Source organism: Hyperolius riggenbachi, chromosome 3 (genome assembly GCF_040937935.1).
Source record: "Hyperolius riggenbachi isolate aHypRig1 chromosome 3, aHypRig1.pri, whole genome shotgun sequence".
NCBI classification, from domain to species: domain Eukaryota; kingdom Metazoa; phylum Chordata; class Amphibia; order Anura; family Hyperoliidae; genus Hyperolius; species Hyperolius riggenbachi.
The window spans coordinates 480,295,290-480,310,753 of record NC_090648.1 but is presented as its reverse complement, the minus strand read 5'-3'; positions in this window follow the sequence as shown (position 1 = coordinate 480,310,753).

The window sequence follows — 15,464 nt, the reverse complement described above, 5'->3', positions numbered from 1 at the left end:
AGAAGAAGAAGATGAAGAAGAAGAAGAAGATGAAGAAGAAGAAGATGAAGAAGATGAAGATGAAGAAGAAGAAGAAGATGAAGAAGATGAAGATGAAGAAGAAGATGATGAAGAAGAAGAAGAAGATGATGATGAAGAAGAAGAAGATGAAGAAGAAGAAGAAGATGATGAAGAAGAAGAAGAAGAAGAAGAAGAAGACAATATAGAAGAAGAAGAAGAAGATATAGAAGAAAAAGATCTAGAAGAAGAAGAAGAAAGATAAAGAAGAAGAAGAACAAGTATATACAGTAACACTACTGAAAAAAATTAAGGACACAACTTCTCTTTCCACATTTTTTTTTAAAGGAACATCCCCACATAATCACTTGCTGTTGTTACTTGGAAAAAAAGATGTTTCTTGCATCATTCACCCTCAAAACAAGTGTTGGAAGCTATTTAAGGCCAATTCGAATAGTCAGCTCGAATAGTGAGCTCGAATACCGACTCGAATAGTGAGCTCGAAGTCCGAGGTCGAATCGAATAGTAAAAATTATTCGACTCGAATATTCGACTGACCTCGAATAATTTACTATTCGAATTCGACCTAACTCGAATTTTGAAAAGGAGTATTTGAGCATCACTAGATGGAACAGGAGGAGGGTGGCGCAGGAGGAGAAGGCCACGCTTTGAGACACAACAACCCAGGCCTTGCATGAGGACAAGAAGCGTGCGGATAGCAATTTGCATTTTGTTGCCATGCAGTCATAAATGTAATACAGATGAGAGGTTCAATAAACAGGGACCGGAAACGCTAACCCATCACAGATGTTCATTGTTCATGTTACTTGGTTGGGGTCCGGGAGTGTTGCGTAGTCGTTTCCAATCCAGGATTGATTCATTTTAATTTGAGTCAGACGGTCTGCATTTTCTGTGGAGAGGCGGATACGCCGCCGATCTGTGACGATGCCTCCGGCAGCACTGAAACAGCGTTCCGACATAACGCTGGCTGCCGGGCAAGCCAGCACCTCTATTGCGTACATTGCCAGTTTGTGCCAGGTGTCTAGCTTCGATACCCAATAGTTGAAGGGTGCAGATGGATTGTTCAACACAGCTACGCCATCTGACATGTAGTCCTTGACCATCTTCTCCAGGCGATCGGTGTTGGAGGTGGATCTGCACGCTTGCTGTTCTGTGTGCTGCTGCATGGGTGTCAGAAAATTTTCCCACTCCAAGGACACTGCCGATACCATTCCCTTTTGGGCACTAGCTGCGGCTTGTGTTGTTTGCTGCCCTCCTGGTCGTCCTGGGTTTGCGGAAGTCAGTCTGTCGGCGTACAACTGGCTAGAGGAGGGGGAGGATGTCAATCTCCTCTCTAAAGTCTCCACAAGGGCCTGCTGGTATTCTTCCATTTTGACCTGTCTGGCTCTTTCTTCAAGCAGTTTTGGAACATTGTGTTTGTACCGTGGATCCAGAAGGGTATAAACCCAGTAATTGGTGTTGTCCAGAATGCGCACAATGCGTGGGTCGCGTTCAATGCAGTCCTAGGCCGAAGAGGTCATAGCCTAGGGTCACAAAAACCTGTTTATTTGGGCTATTTCAATGGTAGTGATGGTGACATACATAAATCGCAGCAATGGCCGTTAGCAAAGTCTGAATCTCACGAAATGTCTCATGCAGGTAGAAGACATATTGTTAGACTTGGATTCCAAAGATGGGGTCCCTACATCTCTGCAAACCAGAGTTACAGGGGTCCAAAATTGGTAAAATCCCCCATAGGATTTCATTGCCTCCCTATTTCACTTTCCAAAATCTCACATCTTTTCAAAGGGCAATGGCTCAGCAGTACCAAATTTTCTAGCATTGTAGGGACCCTTAGGGGGAACATGACTGGTGAGTTTCGGGCCCCTAGGCCGAAGAGGTCATAGCCTAGGGTCACAAAAACCTGTTTATTTGGGCTATTTCAATGGTAGTGATGGTGGCGTACATAAATCTCAGCCATGGCCGTTAGCAACGTCTGAATCTCACAAAATGTCTCATGCAGGTAGAAGACATATTGTTAGACTTGGATTCCAAAGATGGGGTCCCTACATCTCTGCAAACCAGAGTTACAGGGGGCCAAAATTGGTAAAATCCCCCATAGGATTTCATTGCCTCCCTATTTCACTTTCCAAAATCTCACATCTTTTCAAAGGGCAATGGCTCAGCAGTACCAAATTTTCTAGCATTGTAGGGACCCTTAGGGGGAACATGACTGGTGAGTTTCGGGCCCCTAGGCCGAAGAGGTCATAGCCTAGGGTCACAAAAACCTGTTTATTTGGGCTATTTCAATGGTAGTGATGGTGGCGTACATAAATCTCAGCCATGGCCGTTAGCAACGTCTGAATCTCACGAAATGTCTCATGCAGGTAGAAGACATATTGTTAGACTTGGATTCCAAAGATGGGGTTCCTACATCTCTGCAAACCAGAGTTACAGGGGTCCAAAATTGGTAAAATCCCCCATAGGCTTTCATTGGGCCTCCTATTTACCGTTCCAAAATCTCACACCATTTCAAAGGGCAATGGCTCAGCAGTATCAAAACTCACCAGTCATGATCCCCCTAAGGGTCCCTACAATGCTAGAAAATTTGGTACTGCTGAGCCATTGCCCTTTGAAAAGATGTGAGATTTTGGAAAGTGAAATAGGGAGGCAATGAAATCCTATGGGGGATTTTACCAATTTTGGACCCCTGTAACTCTGGTTTGCAGAGATGTAGGGACCCCATCTTTGGAATCCAAGTCTAACAATATGTCTTCTACCTGCATGAGACATTTCGTGAGATTCAGACGTTGCTAACGGCCATTGCTGCGATTTATGTACGTCACCATCACTACCATTGAAATAGCCCAAATAAACAGGTTTTTGTGACCCTAGGCTATGACCTCTTCGGCCTAGGGGCCCGAAACTCACCAGTCATGTTCCCCCTAAGGGTCCCTACAATGCTAGAAAATTTGCCACTGCTGAGTAATTGCCCTTTGAAAAGATGTGAGATTTTGGAACTGTAAATAGGAGGCCCAATGAAAGCCTATGGGGGATTTTACCAAATTTGGAGCCCTGTAACTCTGGTTTGCAGAGATGTAGGGAACCCATCTTTGGAGCCCAAGTCTAACAATATGTCTTCTACCTGCATGAGACATTTCGTGAGATTCAGACGTTGCTAACGGCCATTGCTGCGATTTATGTACGTCAGACTCGCCACCATTGAAATAGCCCAAATAAACAGGTTTTGTGACCCTAGGCTATGACCTCTTCGGCCTAGGACTGCATTGAACGCGACCCACGCATTGTGCGCATTCTGGACAACACCAATTACTGGGTTTATACCCTTCTGGATCCACGGTACAAACACAATGTTCCAAAACTGCTTGAAGAAAGAGCCAGACAGGTCAAAATGGAAGAATACCAGCAGGCCCTTGTGGAGACTTTAGAGAGGAGATTGACATCCTCCCCCTCCTCTAGCCAGTTGTACGCCAACAGACTGACTTCCGCAAACCCAGGACGACCAGGAGGGCAGCAAACAACACAAGCCGCAGCTAGTGCCCAAAAGGGAATGGTATCGGCAGTGTCCTTGGAGTGGGAAAATTTTCTGACACCCATGCAGCAGCACACAGAACAGCAAGCGTGCAGATCCACCTCCAACACCGATCGCCTGGAGAAGATGGTCAAGGACTACATGTCAGATGGCGTAGCTGTGTTGAACAATCCATCTGCACCCTTCAACTATTGGGTATCGAAGCTAGACACCTGGCACAAACTGGCAATGTACGCAATAGAGGTGCTGGCTTGCCCGGCAGCCAGCGTTATGTCGGAACGCTGTTTCAGTGCTGCCGGAGGCATCGTCACAGATCGGCGGCGTATCCGCCTCTCCACAGAAAATGCAAACCGTCTGACTCAAATTAAAATGAATCAATCCTGGATTGGAAACGACTACGCAACACTCCCGGACCCCAACCAAGTAACATGAACAATGAACATCTGTGATGGGTTAGCGTTTCCGGTCCCTGTTTATTGAACCTCTCATCTGTATTACATTTATGACTGCATGGCGACAAAATGCAAATTGCTATCCGCACGCTTCTTGTCCTCATGCAAGGCCTGGGTTGTTGTGTCTCAAAGCGTGGCCTTCTCCTCCTGCGCCACCCTCCTCCTGTTCCATCACGTGTGCTGCTGCTGGGTTAGCGTTACCGGTCCCTTTTCCTGGAACCTCTTATATGTATTACATTTATGACTGCATGCCGATAAAAAGCATGTTACCTGTGCAAAGAAAACAGACATTTCCCGCATTTAAAAGACAGTTTTCCCTTTGAAACTTTAAAATCGATTTTCTCAAAAACTATAAGCTCTTTTTGCTAAAAAAAAATTTCCTCTTGTACCCACTCCCAAGGTGCACATACCCTGTAAATTTGGGGCATGTAGCATATAAGGAGGCTTTATAAAGCACGAAAGTTCGGGTCCCCATTGACTTCCATTATGTTCGGAGTTCGGCCATGTTCGGCCCGAACCCGAACATCTAGATGTTCGCCCAACACTACACGTGACCCGTTCGGCCAATCACAGCGCTAGCCGAACGTTCGGGTAACGTTCGGCCATGCGCTCTTAGTTCGGCCATATGGCCGAACAGTTTGGCCGAACACCATCAGGTGTTCGGCCGAACCCGAACATCACCCGAACAGGGTGATGTTCTGCAGAACCAGAACAGTGGCGAACACTGTTCGCCCAACACTAGTTTTGAGCACTCTCTAGTCTGTACACACTCAGGATTTTCCTCTCTTAAAAGTTTTGGAGATTTTCCAAAGTATGGGGCCATTTTATATTCTGCCAATAAGGACTGGTATATGGTTAGCTTTTGTGGTTTATTTCACTCCTCCATTTATCTGCATACTTAGTCCTCTTTCCTTTTGGATGTGGTGTGCTTTATATTGGCTCTTGACTAGTGTATCTGGGTTTGGAGAGAGCAGAGATTTGACCACTTCTTTCAGCACTGGACTAATCAGAGAATGCAGCGTCAACTTGGGAGTATTTGGCCAATCATAGAATGCAAAAAATAGCCAAGAAAAGACTCCTCAGAAATTGGAAAACAGAAATTGGAAATCAAGCTTTTTCAGAAATTCTGCATTACCCCAACTCAGTAATTTTAGTCCAATCACAAAACTCGGAAGCATTGGACCAATCAAAGAATGCAAAGACAACTCGGGAGTATTTGGACAATCATAGAATACAAAAAATGACCAAAAAAAGTCTACTGAGAAATTGAAAAACAGAAATCTACGGAATTAGAAATTCACATTGGTGGAAACCCCTATAAAACAGTCCAAGCATCATAGAACCTTCTGGCTAGTAGTGCCACAGGCAACGGTTATACTTTTGCCTACCTCAGCTTTGGTCGCTCATGCCTGTGGACATTATCTTCTCAACTAACCCCCTTGTTTGAATATACATGAGTCAGTGCATCTAAAATTTAAGAAATACTGTGATAAATAAATATACAAGCTTCATATACAATTTCTACTGGAGTATGTTTAGGCAACGGACCATACTTTTACTCAAGCGTAAGTTTCTATGATTTCTAAATATGCCATTTGCTTTTGGGACACCTCCTTGCAATGCACCTATTAATGGATGAGGTGTTATCTGTGTATAACAGTGCTGGGTAATTAGTGGATGCCTAATTTAGAGAATATGATAAGTGCGGTGTCAAATACACACATTTAAAACATTCTATGAAATTCTGGTGCTGATTATTCAAGCAGCAGTAAATTAAATTTGTATTAAAATGCAGGCACCCAGGCATGAAGTATCTCCAGGTTTATCCTGACAGAGTTAAAGCGGGAATGGAGCTGAAAATGAGGCAGCCTCAATTTTCTGCAGTGTATTAAATGATGTTTAGTAAATTATTGCAAACACACCGGCACTTCAAAAAGTTTCCCTTTAAAATGGGCATAGTGTTCATTCTCTTTTAACCTGTTGAGGACTGCAGTGTTAAACTCCCCTAAAGACCAGGCAATTTTTCCCTAAATAGGCCACTGCAGCTATAAGGCCAAGCTGCAGAGCCGCACAACACAGCACATAAGTGATTCTTGCCCCCTTTTCTCCCCACCAACAGAGCTCTCTGCTGGTGGGGTCTGATCGCCCCCGCAATGTTTGTTTGTTTATTTGTTTGTTTATTTATGTGTTTTTATGTAAAAAGTGTCGTTTTTTTAATATGCATTGTAAACCCCCCTCCGTCCCTCCCCCCGCCAGCCAATCCCTGTGATCAGCTGTCATAGGCTTCAGCCTATGACAGCCGATCACCTCTGTGCCTCTGGAGGCGACAGCCATGTCACACGGCTGTCCCCAGTACAGCGCTGCTGCTGATCGCAGCGCTGTACATGTAAATAGACGGCAATTACGCCGTCTAACAGTCTCCCGAGTGGCAATCGCCGCTCGGAGACTGAAGGCGGAGCTTTGCTCCACCCACCAAGCAGGAGATATGTGCACACCCTGCGTGCGATCTCCTGCAAAACACAGCCCCAGGAGGACTTTAGGCGCTTGGCGGTCCTGGGGCTGCCGCCGCGGCAACGCCTATTGGCATGACATGCTCGGGAGAAGGTTAATAACTTCGAAAAACATGTTAACTGTAATAGGCGTTGTACAAAGGTTTATATATCATATTTTCCTGTCTGTTTTAGATATCTTTCATTCTCACTGACATAGATAGGAGGTAATATTATTAAAACCATTATTAAAATCATAAAAAAAATAATGCTAAAATAATAATCATATTACTAATCATGCTTTAAATGTTAATCATTAAAGGGGCACTATGGCGAAACATTTTTAAAGAGAACCCGAGGTGGCTTTGTATAACGTTAGTGGGGCACAGAGGCTGGTTGGGCACACTAACACCAGCCTCTGTTGCCCCATGGTGTGTGTCAAAGACCCCCCTGCTCGCCGCTATCCTTCCCGCAGTGCTGGCGACACGCAGCGCGTCGCCAGCACAATGTTTACTCTAGCGCTGTCTGTCAGCGCCGCTCCCCCGCCTCCTCCGCATCGCCGCTACCCGCCCTCGTCCCTTCCCTCCAATCAGCGTGAGGGAAGGGACGAGGGCGGGTAGCGGCGATGCGGAGGAGGCGGCGGAGCGGCGCTGACAGACAGCGCTAGGGTAAACATTGTGCTGGCGACACGCTGCGTGTCGCCAGCATTGCGGGGGTATAGCGGCGAGCAGGGGGGTCTTTGACACACACCATGGGGCAACAGAGGCTGGTGTTAGTGTGCCAAACCAGCCTCTGTGCCCCACTAACGTTATACAAAGCCACCTCGGGTTCTCTTTAAATTTAATATTTGTGCAAACATAGACAAATAAGAAGTACATTTTTTCCAGAGTAAAATGAGACATAAATGACTTTTCTCCTATGTTGCTGTCACTTACAGTAGGTAGTTGAAATCTGACAGAAGTGACAGGTTTTGGACTAGTCCATCTCTCCATAGGGGATTCTCAGCAGTCAGCAAGGCTTTTATTGTTTATGAAGACATTCCCTAAAAAGAATTTAAACAATGATGTTGGCCAGCCTCCCTGCTCGCTACACAGTTTTTTTCACTAGGTGCTTTTGAAAGCAAATAAATCCCTGAGAATCCCCTACGAAGAGATGGACTAGTCCAAAACCTGTTGCTTCTGTCAGATTTCTACTACCTATTGTAAGTGATAGCAACATAGGAGAAAAGTAATTTATGGCTCATTTTACTCTGGAAAAAATGCACTTCTTATTTGTATATGTTTGCACATATTTAAAATGTTACAATTTTTTGCCACAGTGCCCCTTTAAATGAAACTCAGTTAGGGCCTGTTTCCACCACCTGAGTATTCTGGATGCAGAAAAACTGACTTCAATGAATGCCTATGGGCCTGTTTCCACTAAACATGATTTTTCTGATGCAGATTTACCATAGGCATTCATTGGAGTCAGTTTTCTGCATCCAGAATCTGCGTGAAGTGGAAGGCCACCCTTAAATTATTTTGATTACTGTGGTAAAATTCTGCTGCATTCTCTGATTGGTCCAAAGCTTTTGAGTCAACTCAGAAGTATTTGGCCAATCAGAGGATGCAAAAAAAAAAGACAAAAAAAGAATAAAAATTCCTCAGAAATCAGAACTTGGAAATCAGAAAATCAACAGAATCGGTAATCGTCATTGGCAGAAATTGGACTTTCTGCAGAATCTCAAAATGGACGTTTCTGTCCAACTGCACTCTGCATTCCCACAATTATCTGACATTCCTCATACCGTTGAATATTCTGATCTAGTATTTCAAAACTCTTTTTCAGTATGTACTGTAGGTTTAAATACATGTTCACTTTTATGTTGCTATCTTATAAATGTAATTTGCATGTGTTAAAAAGTATCTGAGATTTTCCCTTGACACCATAACGTATTACCATATCGTCTTAAAGAGAAAGAGCATTGCAACATTAGACATCTTCCGTTTAAGACTGAATAAACCAACATAAAAACAATGAAAGGTTAATTTGGCTTTAAGTGTTTAAATTAAATTCATGTTCGCTATTACTAATTAAGCAAGTTCCTATGCTCACTCACCACTACTAACTCTTCTTTAAAAGGCATTTTCAAGAGCATAGAATTGTTAACTAGACAGGTCAAAATTATTATGTTTCTTACAGTGTAAAGTTAACTTTGTGTCTTGTATTTCCATGCTCAACCTTTATTTCACGGGCCTTACCCACTTCCTCTTGGAAGAGTCTCTTCCATCACTCCTCTTCCACCACCGGGTGGCGCTGTAGCGCTGATACGGTCTCCTGGATCCTGATTAAATGTCAAATCAGGTGACCAGATGTAATCGGGACCCAGAAGACCTGATGAAAGTTCAGAGCCGCCGGTGGAGGAAGAGAAGAAGCTGTCCACAGCAGGTAAATACTGTCGAACTGCTTACTGCCACCCACTCGTTTGGCTGCACTAGGCACTAGGATCATAGAGGCTCACACTGCACAAGCAGCTTTCAAATGAAGCATTTCATTTGAAGCTGCTATTGGGTAAAATATACACACAAGTCAGAATTATTAGCATCTCATTAAAACAATTGACAATATCTTGTCATCTTTGACTCAACATCTGTCTCTGCATTTGGATAGGTTCATATTTTGCCAATAAACTTACACTCTCTTTAGCTTGAAACTGTACTACCTTTGCAGAGGGAAGCCTTTGGATTGTCCAGAGGTTTCCCGATCCATCCACAAGCCCTGCACAGGGTCCATCTAAACATATTCAACAAGAGCTAGTTGGGTATGTTCTCATGGTCATACTAATCCATGCATGAGTGCAGCCATACTGGTTGTCTGTGTAGTAGCATGCAGCCGCTTGTAAACCGCTTTTTTCTCTGGATAGGATGGAAGCTTGGCTGCAAAGAGGAAAAAGGTTTAATACAGCAGTAATAGGGTCAAAGAGGACATGGGAAGTTTCTTGACTATCGAGAGGCTTCCATGTATTAGCACGCCAGTGAAAAGCTGCTTATCACGTGCAAACTGCCTCTCCGCACGCTTATGCGTGTGTAAGAGTTTGCGTGCATAAAGTTTAGCGCGTGTAAAGTTTTATGCGCACCACTTTGCATGCAAAATCAGCCTCTTCATGTGCTAAGTAGTGTGATAAGCATACTTTGCACGTGAAGGAGCTGATTTTGCTGGTGAAGTAGTGCACTAAAATAGCACGTGAACAGCAACAGCTTTGCTGTGCAAACTACTTAGCACCCTAGTTTGCACATGCAAGGCTTTTAGGCGTGCTAACTGTGTTAGCGCCCTTTAGTGAATCAAGCCCTTTATGTACTGTATTTAGAGAGCTTAGCCTGTTTAATACCCCCTAATTTGTGTCTAATTACAAGTTGTAATTTGATCTCTCCCCTGTGTCACATGACTGCCTATGGCAGCGATGGCAGAGAAGCTCATTTGAAAGCACTGGATGTTAACAATATATCTGCTTCCATGAAACAGGAAGTAGAAGCAGTGCCTATTTATTTTAGGATTTGTATCAGCTGTAACAAAGAAATGTTTTTGTTTAAAGGTTATTATGCTGTTGTGTATCTTTTAGAGCAGAGAGGGCAGTCTGAATTCAGGTCCACTTTAACCACTTGAGGACCACAGTCTTTTCGCCCCTTAAGGACCAGAGCCTTTTTCTCCATTCAGACCACTGCAGCTTTCACGGTTTATTGCTTGCTCATACAACCTACCACCTAAATGAATTTTACCTCCTTTTCTTGTCACCAATACAGCTTTCTTTTGGTGCTATTTGATTGCTGCTGCGAGTTTTACTTTTTATTATATTCATCAAAAAAGACATGAATTTTGTCAAAAAAATGACTTTTTTAACTTTCTGTGCTGACATTTTTCAAATAAAGTAAAATGTCCTATACATTTGAGCGTGAAAGTTATTCTGCTACATGTCTTTGATTTAAAAAAAAACATTCAGTGTATATTTATTGGATTTAGTAAAAGTTATAGCGTTTACAAACTATGGTGCCAAAAGTGAATTTTCCCATTTTCAAGCATCTCTGACTGTTCTGCGCACCTGTCAGGTTTCATGAGGGGCTAAAATTCCAGGATAGTACAAATACCCCCCAAATGACCCCATTTTGGAAAGAAGACATCCCAAAGTATTTAGTGAGAGGCATGGTGAGTTCATAGAAGATTTCATTTTTTGTCACAAGTTAGCGGAAAATGACACTTTGTGACACAAAAAAAAAAAAGTTTCCATTTCTTCTAACTTGCGACAAAAAAAATGAAATCTGCCACGGACTCACTATGCTCCTCTCTGAATACCTTGAAGTGTCTACTTTCCAAAATGGGGTAATTTGTGGGGTGTGTTCACTGTACTGGCATTTTGGGGGGTGCCTAATTGTAAGCACCCCTGTAAAGCCTAAAGATGCTCATTGGACTTTGGGCCCCTTAGCGCAGTTAGGCTGCAAAAAAGTGCCACACATGTGGTATTGCCGTACTCAGGAGAAGTAGTATAATGTGTTTTAGGGTGTATTTTTACACATATCCATGCTGGGTGGGAGAAATATCTCCGTAAATGACAATTTTTTAATTTTTTTTACACACAATTGTCTATTTATAGAGATATTTCTCCCACTCATCATGGGTATGTGGAAAAATACACCCCAAAACACATTATACTACTTCTCCTGAGTACGGCGATACCACACGTGTGGCACTTTTTTGCACCCTAACTGCGCTAAAGGGCCCAAAGTCCAATGAGTACCTTTAGGATTTCACAGGTCATTTTGAGAAATTTGGTTTCAAGACTACTCCTCACGGTTTAGGGCCCCTAAAATGCCAGGACAGTATAGGAAACCCACAAATTACCCCATTTTAGAAAGAAGACACCCCAAGGTATTCCGTTAGGAGTATGGTGAGTTCATAGAAGATTTTTTTTTTTTTGTCACAAGTTAGCGGAAATTGATTTTAATTGTTTTTTTTCACAAAGTGTCATTTTCCGCTAACTTGTGACAAAAAATAAAATCTTCTATGAACTCACCGTACTCCTAACGGAATACCTTGGGGTGTCTTCTTTCTAAAATGGGGTCATTTGTGGGGTTCCTATACTGCCCTGGCATTTTAGGGGCCCTAAACCGTGAGGAGTAGTCTTGAAACCAAATGTCGCAAAATGACCTGTGAAATCCTAAAGGTACTCATTGGACTTTGGGCCCCTTAGCGCAGTTAGGGTGCAAAAAAGTGCCACACATGTGGTATCGCCGTACTCAGAAGAAGTAGTATAATGTGTTTTGTGGTGTATTTTTACACATACAGATACTGGGTGGGAGAAATATCTCTGTAAATGACAATTATTTGATTTTTTTTACACACAATTGTCCATTTACAGAGAGATTTCTCCCACCCAGCATGGGAATGTATAAAAATACACCTCAAAACACATTATACTACTTCTTCTGAGTACGGCGATACCACATGTGTGACACTTTTTTGCAGCCTAGGTGCGCTAAGGGCCCCAACGTCCTATTCGCAGGTCATTTTGAGGCATTTGTTTTCTAGACTACTCCTCACGGTTTAGGGCCCCTAAAATGCCAGGGCAGTATAGGAACCCCACAAGTGACCCCATTTTAGAAAGAAGACACCCCAAGGTATTCTGTTAGGAGTATGGTGAGTTCATAGAAGATTTTTTTTTTGTCACAAGTTGGCGGAAAATGACACTTTGTGAAAAAAAAAACCAATACATATCAATTTCCGCTAACTTGTGACAAAAAATAAAATCTTCTATGAACTCATCATACACCTAACAAATACCTTGGGGTGTCTTCTTTCTAAAATGGGGTCACTTGTGGGGTTCCTATACTGCCCTGGCATTTTAGGGGCCCTAAACTGTGAGGAGTAGTCTTGAACCCAAATGTCTCAAAATGACCTGTGAAATCCTAAAGGTACTCATTGGACTTTGGGCCCCTTAGCACAGTTAGGCTGCAAAAAAGTGTCACACATGTGGTATCGCCGTACTCAGAAGAAGTAGTATAATGTGTTTTGTGGTGTATTTTTACATATAACCATGCTGGGTGGGAGAAATATCTCTGTAAATGACAATCTTTTGATTTTTTTTACACACAATTGTCCATTTACAGAGAGATTTCTCCCACCCAGCATGGGTATGTGTAAAAATACACCACAAAACACATTATACTACTTCTCCTGAGTATGGCGATACCACATGTGTGACACTTTTTTGCAGCCTAGGTGCGCTAAGGGGCCCAACGTCCTATTCACAGGTCATTTTGAGGCATTTGTTTTCTAGACTACTCCTCACAGTTTAGGGCCCCTAAAATGCCAGGGCAGTATAGGAACCCCACAAGTGACCCCATTTTAGAAAGAAGACACCCCAAGGTATTCCGTTAGGGGTATGGTGAGTTCATAGAAGATTTTATTTTTTGTCACAAGTTAGTGAAAAATGACACTTGAAAAAAACAATAAAAATCCAATTTCCGCTAACTTTTGACAAAAAATAAAATCTTCTATGAACTCATCATACACCTAACAGAATACCTTGGGGTGTCTTCTTTCTAAAATGGGGTCACTTGTGGGGTTCCTATACTGCCCTGGCATTTTACGGGCCCAAAACTGTGAGTAGTCTGGAAACCAAATTTCTCAAAATGACTGTTCAGGGGTATAAGCATCTGCAAATTTTGATGACAGGTGGTCTATGAGGGGGGCAAATTTTGTGGAACCAGTCATAAGCAGGGTGGCCTCTTAGATGACAGGATGTATTGGGCCTGATCTGATGGATAGGAGTGCTAGGGGGGTGACAGGAGGTGATTGATGGGTGTCTCAGGGGGCGGTTAGAGGGGAAAATAGATGCAATCAATGCACTGGGGAGGTGATCGGAAGGGGGTCTGAGGGGGATCTGAGGGTTTGGCCGAATGATCAGGAGCCCACACGGGGCAAATTAGGGCCTGATCTGATGGGTAGGTGTGCTAGGGGTGACAGGAGGTGATTGATGGGTGTCTCAAGGTGTGATTAGAGGGGGGAAATAGATGCAAGCAATGCACTGGCGAGGTGATCAGGGCTGGGGTCTGAGGGCGTTCTGAGGTGTGGGCGGGTGATTGGGTGCCTGCAAGGGGCAGATTAGGGTCTAATCTGATGGGTAACAGTGACAGGTGGTGATAGGGGGTGATTGATGGGTAATTAGTGGGTGTTTAGAGGAGAGAAGAGATGTAAACACTGCACTTGGGAGGTGATCTGATGTCGGACCTGCGGGCGATCTATTGGTGTGGGTGGGTGATCAGATTGCCCGCAAGGGGCAGGTTAGGGGCTGATTGATGGGTGGCAGTGACAGGGGGTGATTGATGGGTGGCAGTGACAGGGGGTGATTGATGGGTGATTGACAGGTGATCAGTGGGGTATTACAGGGAATAACAGATGCAAATATTGCACTGGCGTATTGATAAGGGGGGGTCTGAGGGCAATCTGAGCATGTGGGCTGATGATTGGGTGCCCGCAAGGGGCAGATTAGGGTCTAATCTGATGGGTAACAGTGACAGGTGGTGATAGGGGGTGATTGATGGGTAATTAGTGGGTGTTTAGAGGAGAGAAGAGATGTAAACACTGCACTTGGGAGGTGATCTGATGTCGGATCTGCGGGCGATCTATTGGTGTGGGTGGGTGATCAGATTGCCCGCAAGGGGCAGGTTAGGGGCTGATTGATGGGTGGCAGTGACAGGGGGTGATTGATGGGTGGCAGTGACAGGGGGTGATTGATGGGTGATTGACAGGTGATCAGTGGGTTATTACAGGGAATAACAGATGTAAATATTGCACTGGCGAATTGATAAGGGGGGGGGGGGGGTCTGAGGGCAATCTGAGCGTGTGGGCGGGTGATTGGGTGCCCGCAAGGGGCAGATTGGGGTCTAATCTGATGGGTAACAGTGACAGGTGGTGATAGGGGTGATTGATGGGTGATTGATGGGTAATTAGTGGGTGTTTAGAGGAGAGAAGAGATGTAAACACTGCACTTGGGAGGTGATCTGATGTCGGACCTGCGGGCGATCTATTGGTGTGGGTGGGTGATCAGATTGCCCGCAAGTGGCAGGTTAGGGGCTGATTGATGAGTGGCAGTGACAGGGGGTGATTGATGGGTGGCAGTGACAGGGGGTGATTGACGAGTGATCAGTGGGTTATTACAGGGAATAACAGATGTAAATATTGCACTGGCGAATTGATAAGGGGGGGTCTGAGGGCAATCTGAGCGTGTGGGCGGGTGATTAAGTGCCCGCAAGGGGCAGATTAGGGTCTAATCTGATGGGTAACAGTGACAGGTGGTGATAGGGGTGATTGATGGGTGATTGATGGGTAATTAGTGGGTGTTTAGAGGAGAGAAGAGATGTAAACACTGCACTTGGGAGGTGATCTGATGTCGGATCTGCGGGCGATCTATTGGTGTGTAGTGTTGGGCCGAACCTCCGATTTTCGGTTCGCGAACCGGGTTCGCGAACTTTCGCGAAAGGTTCGGTTCGCGTGAAAGTTCGCGAACCGTAATAGACTTCAATGGGGATGCGAACTTTGAAAAAAAAAATAATTATGCTGGCCACAAAAGTGATGGAAAAGATGTTTCAAGGGGTCTAACACCTGGAGGGGGGGATGGCGGAGTGGGATACATGCCAAAATTCCCCGGGAAAAATCTGGATTTGACGCAAAGCAGCGTTTTAAGGGCAGAAATCACATTGAATGCTAAATGACAGGCCTAAAGTGCTTTCAAACATCTTGCATGTGTATACATCAATCAGGTAGTGTAATTAAGGTACTGCTTCACACTGACACACCAAACTCATCGTGTAACGCACCGCAAACAGCTGTTTGTGTAGTGACGGCCGTGCTTTACTGGTGCGCACCATGGCGAGAGTGCAGGTTTTGGTGGCTTTACAGCCCATATGGTCACCTGGCTGATGTAGCTGAATGACAGAACAG